This window comes from Triticum dicoccoides, chromosome 5A (genome assembly GCF_002162155.2).
Source record: "Triticum dicoccoides isolate Atlit2015 ecotype Zavitan chromosome 5A, WEW_v2.0, whole genome shotgun sequence".
NCBI classification, from domain to species: domain Eukaryota; kingdom Viridiplantae; phylum Streptophyta; class Magnoliopsida; order Poales; family Poaceae; genus Triticum; species Triticum dicoccoides.
Window position 1 is genome coordinate 572,450,768 of NC_041388.1, and position 6,741 is coordinate 572,457,508.

The window sequence follows — 6,741 nt, forward strand, 5'->3', positions numbered from 1 at the left end:
CGATCGCACACTAGACGGTGCCGGACCCTTTTGTCTGCTCTCTTCGGGAGCCGGACATTGGGAGCTTCGGGGGTCAACGGGATTATCTTCTGGCCTCACCGGACTCGGAGAGGCCCTCCGTGACGACACTTCAGGGTCGCCCGCTTCCGGAGCGGAGGAGTCCGGAGGAGGTGTTTCGCTCTCCATCATCTCTGGAAGAAGATCCCCCGAAGATGAGCTCATTTGAGAGGGGCTAAGGCCCGAACTGCAAAAATATATGCGGTGGTTATCTTCTCAGAAGAAAAAGATGGCATATCTATACTATCAAAGGTATTTCGGGTCACTTACAACTCGTGGGAGGATTGATCCCCCCTCGGACTTTGTGTGGCAACAACGCTCCCCAAGGTGGGACCCTTTGTGGGAGACTTCTTCTCCCGTTTGGAAGCTTCGGCTTCCGAATCCCCGGGCGCAGTCCTTTTCCTCTTCTGGTCGCCTTCCCTCATGGAGACGCTCGCTCCCTCGGCTAGAATGGGCAGCGTTGGGGGCCCGCGTCCGCCCGCATTATCCTCCACGGTATCTTTCTTCAAGGGCTCCGGGTAAGGTGCGGTCTGGAGCATCTTTTCCAATACCGGATTTTCCAAACCCTCGGGGAGGGGGGCTGAACACCGAATCAACTTCGCCTTTGTTAGCCAGTCCTGGTCAAAAAGCAAACTCTCAGAGATAACTTCGTCACAAAGTAGAGAAAGTATGTTCGGCCGGAAGATGCCTTACCTGTTCGGCGGTGCGGCTGCTACTCAGGCCCACGTCTTCGGTGATTTCTGGACACTCCGTCTGAGGTCCGAAGAATGATTTGTACATCTCCTTGTGCGTCAGGCCGAGAAAATTTTGAATGGCACGCGGTCCCTCGGGATTGAACTCCCATAGACGAAGAGGCCGGCGTTTGCAAGGCTGGGCTTGACGAACCAGCATGACCTATATCACCGCAACCAAATTGAAATCTCCATTGAAGAGATATTGAATGCGGCCTTGCAGTATAGGCACGTCCTTGGCTGGCCCCCAGCTCAGACCTCTGCTGATCCACGACATCAGTTGTGGTGAGGGGCCCGAGCGGAAAACAGGGGGGCCGCCCACTTGGCACTTCTAGGAGCCGTGATGTAGAACCACTCGTGTTGCCACAACTCAGACACCTCTGGGATGGAACCTTCGGGCCACGGAACTCCTGTCATCTTGCGTATTGAGGCACCTCCACACGCTGCATACTCCCCCTCGACCAACTTCGACTTCACTTCAAAGGTCTTGAGCCATAGGCCAAAGTGAGGGGTAACCCGGAGGAAGGCCTCACACACGATAATAAATGTCGTAATATGAAGAAAGGAGTCTGGAGCTAGATCATGAAAATCTAGCCCGTAGTAAAACATCAAGCCCCTGGCGAAAGGATCCAGGGCAAGGCCTAGGCCTCGGAGGAAGTGGGAGATGAACACGACGTTCTTGTTGGGTTCGGGGGTGGGCACGACCTGCCCTCGGGGAGGCAGCCGATGCAAAATCTCGGCGGTCAGATATCTGGCCTCCCTCAACTTCTTGATGTCTTCTTCCGTGATGGAGGAAGGGATCCATCGGCCTTGAAGGCTAGATCCGGACATGACTGGAGGTTCGGAGCACCTGACCTGAACTTCGGGCGTTTGAGCTTGAGGTAGGGGAAGGATTTGATTGAGCACGGGAGGGAAAAATAAAAGCCTTGTCCCCTTTATAAAGAGGGTGAATATCAAGCGTCCTCTCCATGTCCGCTTGGACTTGCCTATAATCTAGGAGTCCTAGAAGCGGTTGGGTTACCCACGCCCGTGTTGATGAGAATCCCGGGATAAGGGGACACAATCTCCGCTTTAACAAGACGTGCCATGGAAACCGCCTCGCATAACGCACTGAGATGGGACAGTAAAACGGTTCAAATAAAAGCTTGGTCGTGGTGTGATGTCACACTACGGAATACGTCAGCAGATTAGATTTGTGTAAATATTATTCTCTCTATGGCAATATGTGGAAACTTATTTTGTAGAGCCGTACACTATCTTTGTTTTCAAAATCTTCTATGAAGTACTTGGAGGAGGAACCCACCTTGCCATGTCGAAGACAACATGCACGCCAGACTCGTCGTCATTGAAGCCTGGTTCAGGGGCTACCGAGTGAGTCCTGGATTAGGGGGTGTTCGGATGGCCGGACTATACCTTTAGCCGGACTCCTAGACTATGAAGATGCAAGAATGAAGACTCTTTCCCGTGTCCGGAAGGGACTTTCCTTGGCGTGGAAGGCAAGCTTGGCGATACGGATATGAAGATCTCCTACCATTGTAACCGACTTTGTGTAACCCTAACCCTACCCGGTGTCTATATAAACCGGAGGGTTTTAGTCCGTAGGACAACATACACATCAACAATCGTACCATAGCCTAGCTTCTAGGGTTTAGCCTCTTCGATCTCGTGGTAGATCTACTCTTGTACTACCCATATCATCAATATTAATCAAGCAGGACGTAGGGTTTTACCTCCATCGAGAGGGCCCGAACCTGGGTAAAACTTCGTGTCCCCTGCCTCCTGTTACCATCCGGCCTAGACGCACAGATCGGGACCCCCTACCCGAGATCCGCCGGTTTTGACACCGGCAACAGGCTTCATCACAAGTCTGTATAAAACTATATGCTTTGATCAACTCATCAAAGCGTATATTCCAACTCTGAGATGCTTGCACCAGTCCATAGATGGATCGCTGGAGCTTGCACATTTTGTTAACACCTTTAGGATCGACAAAACCTTCTAGTTGCATCATATACAACTCTTCTTTAAGAAATCCATTAAGGAATGTAGTTTTGATATCCATTTGCCAGATTTCATAAAATGTGGCAATTTGCTAACATGATTCGGACAGACTTAAGCATCGCTACGAGTGAGAAAATCTCATCGTAGTCAACACCTTGCACTTTTTCAAAACCTTTTTCAACAGGTCTAGCTTTGTAGATAGTAACACTACTATCAGCGTCCGTCTTCCTCTTGAAGATCCATTTATTTTCTATGGCTTGCCGATCAACGGGCAAGTCAACCAAAGTCCACACTTTGTTCTCATACATGGATCCCATCTCAGATTTCATGGCCTCAAGCCATTTCGCGGAATTTGGGCTCATCATCGCTTCCTCATAGTTCGTAGGTTCATCATGGTCAATTAACATGACCTCCAGAACAGGATTATCGTAACACTTTGGTGCGGATCTCACTCTGGTTGACCTACGAGGTTCGGTAGTAACTTGATCTGAAGTTACATGATCATCATCATTAGCTTCCTCATTAATTAGTGTAGGAGTCACAGAAATAGATATCTGTGATGAACTACTTTCCAATAAGGGAGCAAGTACAGTTACCTCATCAAGTTCTACTTTCCTCACACTCACTTCTTTCGAGAGAAACTCCTTCTCTAGAAAGGATCCATTCTCAGCAACAAATATCTTGGCTTCGGATCTGTGATAGAAGGTGTACCCAACAGTTACTTTTGGGTATCCTATGAAGACACACTTCTCCGACTTGGGTTTGAGCTTATCAAGATGAAACTTTTTCACATAAGCATCAAAACCCCAAACTTTAAGAAATAACAACTTAGGTTTCTTGCTAAACCACAATTCATATGGTGTCATCTCAACGGATTTAGATGGTGCCTTTTTTAATGTGAATGCAGTTGTCTCTAATGCATAACCCCAAAACGGTAGTGGTTAATTGGTAAGAGACATCATAGATTGCACCATATCAAGTAAAGTACAGTTATGACGTTCGGACACACCATTACGTTGTGGCCAGGTGGCATGAGTTTGTGAAATTATTCCACATTGTTTTAATTGAAGGCCAAACTCATAACTCAAATATTCGCCTCTGCGATCAGATCGTAGAAACTTTATTTTCTTGTTACGATGATTTTCTACTTCACTCTGAAATTCTTCGAACTTTTCAAATGTTTCAGACTTATGTTTCTTCAAGTAGATGTACCCATATTTGCTCAAATCATCTGTGAAGGTCAGAAAATAACGATACCCGCCGCAAGCCTCAACACTCATCGGATTGCATACATCAGTATGTATTATTTCCAATAAGTCAGTTGCTCGCTCCATTGTTTCGGAGAACGGAGTTTTAGTCATCTTGCCCATAAGGCATGGTCCGCAAGCATCAAGTGATTCATAATCAAGTGATCCCAAAATCCCATCAGCATGGAGTTTCTTCATGTGCTTTATACCAATATGACCTAAATGACCGTGCCACAAATAACTTGCACTATCATTATTAACTTTGCATCTTTTGGCTTCAATATTATGAATATGTGTATCACTATGATCGAGATCCAACAAACTATTTCCATTGGGTGTATGGCCATCGAAGGTTTTATTCATGTAAATAGAACAAGAATTATTCTCTAACTTTAAATAAATAACCATATTGCAATAAACATTATCAAATCATATTCATGCTCAACGCAAACGCCAAATAACATTTATTTAGGCTTAACACTAATCCCGAAAGAATAGGGAGTGTGCCATGATGATCATACCAATCTTGGAACCACTTCCAACACACATCGTCACTTCACCCTCAACTAGTCTCTGTTTATTTTCTAACTCCTCTTTCGAGTTACTAATTTTTGGCAACTGAACAAGTATTAAATACCCAGGGGCTACTATAAACACTACTAAGGTACACATCAATAACCTGTATATCAAATATACCCTTGTTCACTGTAGCAACCCTACCCGAATGGATCAAGTGCTCTGTGCTCAGGTGTCATCCCTGGATCAGTAATGCTGACACCACACAGTACATCGAAGGATTTATAGCAGAGTGGCAATCACACACTTTTTACATCGTTGTCTCAAAGAGAACTTTTACAATAAATATGGCTTAAGGCCATCTAGTGTCGACAACAGCGGAAGACTTGGAAGATAAATGGGTCCATCAACTCCAACGGCATCACTGAGTATAGAACCACGACCTAAAAGCACTTTACTCGTCGTCTGAAAAGTCTGCAACATGAGAAGTTGCAGCCCGAAAACGGGTCAGCACATGGAATATGCTGGCAATGTAACACATAGAGAGTAATGGAATGAAACAGCTATACTATATGCATATATGGCTGGTGGAAAGCTCTATGGTTACAGTTTTGCATAAAGCCAGTTTTTCCCTACTGCAAAGGAATAAATTTATTAAACTATCATGGTGGTTGTTAAACATCGAGAATGGTTGACAGCATTCCGATCCCAATTAGGTGAACAATTTAAACCCAACAACATTAATTAGAAGTAACATGATGAGATTCACATGATATTCAAGCACTAGATACTCAAGTTGTCCATAACCGGGGACACGGCTAATCATGATTAGTTCGTACACTCTGCAGAGGTTTGCGCACTTTTCCCCACATGACTCGATCGCCTCCGTTTGTTTTCTCGCACTACAAGGTGTTTGAGAAACGGATGACCGAGACATAGTCTTTCAGAAGCACTAGCACCTTACATGTGGGGTAGACCATACCACCTACAACCCCTACATCTGCTAGTCCACCCTGTAAGAGTTCGCACAACTTAGTCAACTATGCCAGAGCCCATAGTAGCATGTGGCTACACACGGAAGTTTCTAGCATGAATGATCTTATGATCCCTTTGAGCCTGTGTGGCGGTCCAAAATAAAACAGGCAAGTCCTGATAGACATCAGGTGCCTCAATCCACCCAGATGTGTGTTTAAGTTGCCACCTTAGATAAACCATTAAAATTATCAACTCACATCTGTCATGGATATCACTCACCCAATCCACGTCTACTAGCATAGCATGGCATAATAAGCAAACGTAGAAGTAACTCCCAAAGGTTTCATAATAATACAGGTAATAGGTACTACCTCATCTACTTCCCATCCCACAATTTAATTAGATCCTAATCATGCAATGTGAGAGGATTGATCTAATGCAATAAAACATGGGTTGTAGAGAAGGTATGATCAAAGTGTTACTTGCCTTGCTGATGATCCGCGAGACCTAGGGTTTCGAAGTAACAGGCGGCGCAATCCGGGTGATCTATCGCAGAAAAACAACAAGCACACAATAAGTACTCATCTAATGCACAGGTAAAACTCGAACAAGAGAACGAACCAGAAAGTTCAACTTAAGAACTCCGGTTGCTAAGAAAGAAAGAACCGAACAAAGAAACGGAAAACAAACGGCGGAAGAAAACAACTCGGTTCTAGCAAGTTGAAACTAGGTCAAATTTTACTGTAGCAAAAACTTGTTTAAGTCGATTAGACGGAACGGCGGTTTCGAAACGAAACTCCAGGCGCTTGAATCACCTGATTCCGATAAACGAGCGGGAAGAAAGACTAGAACGAAAATCGGATCTGAGATCGCGATCGCGGAATAAATCCGACGAAAAGAAAACGAAGAACGGTTAAATGAACGGACGTTCGTTAACCTAGAAGAATCCGGTGATCACGTTCGTTAGGACGAACGGTCCGGTGAACGGTCCAAAGGCAACTAAATCGAAAAAGAAAACGAATCCGATCTAGGGTTTCGGAGAAGAAAACCGAAACAAAAAACCGATCTAGAAAACGAATCGGAAGAGAAGAAAAGAATCGGAACGATTAGAAGAAAACGATCCGAGGAAAAGAGACGCGGGGCAACCTCCGACGAGGTCTCTGGTGAGGGACTCCGGCGGCGACGTACAAGGGCGGCGGCGTGGGTGAGGGGCG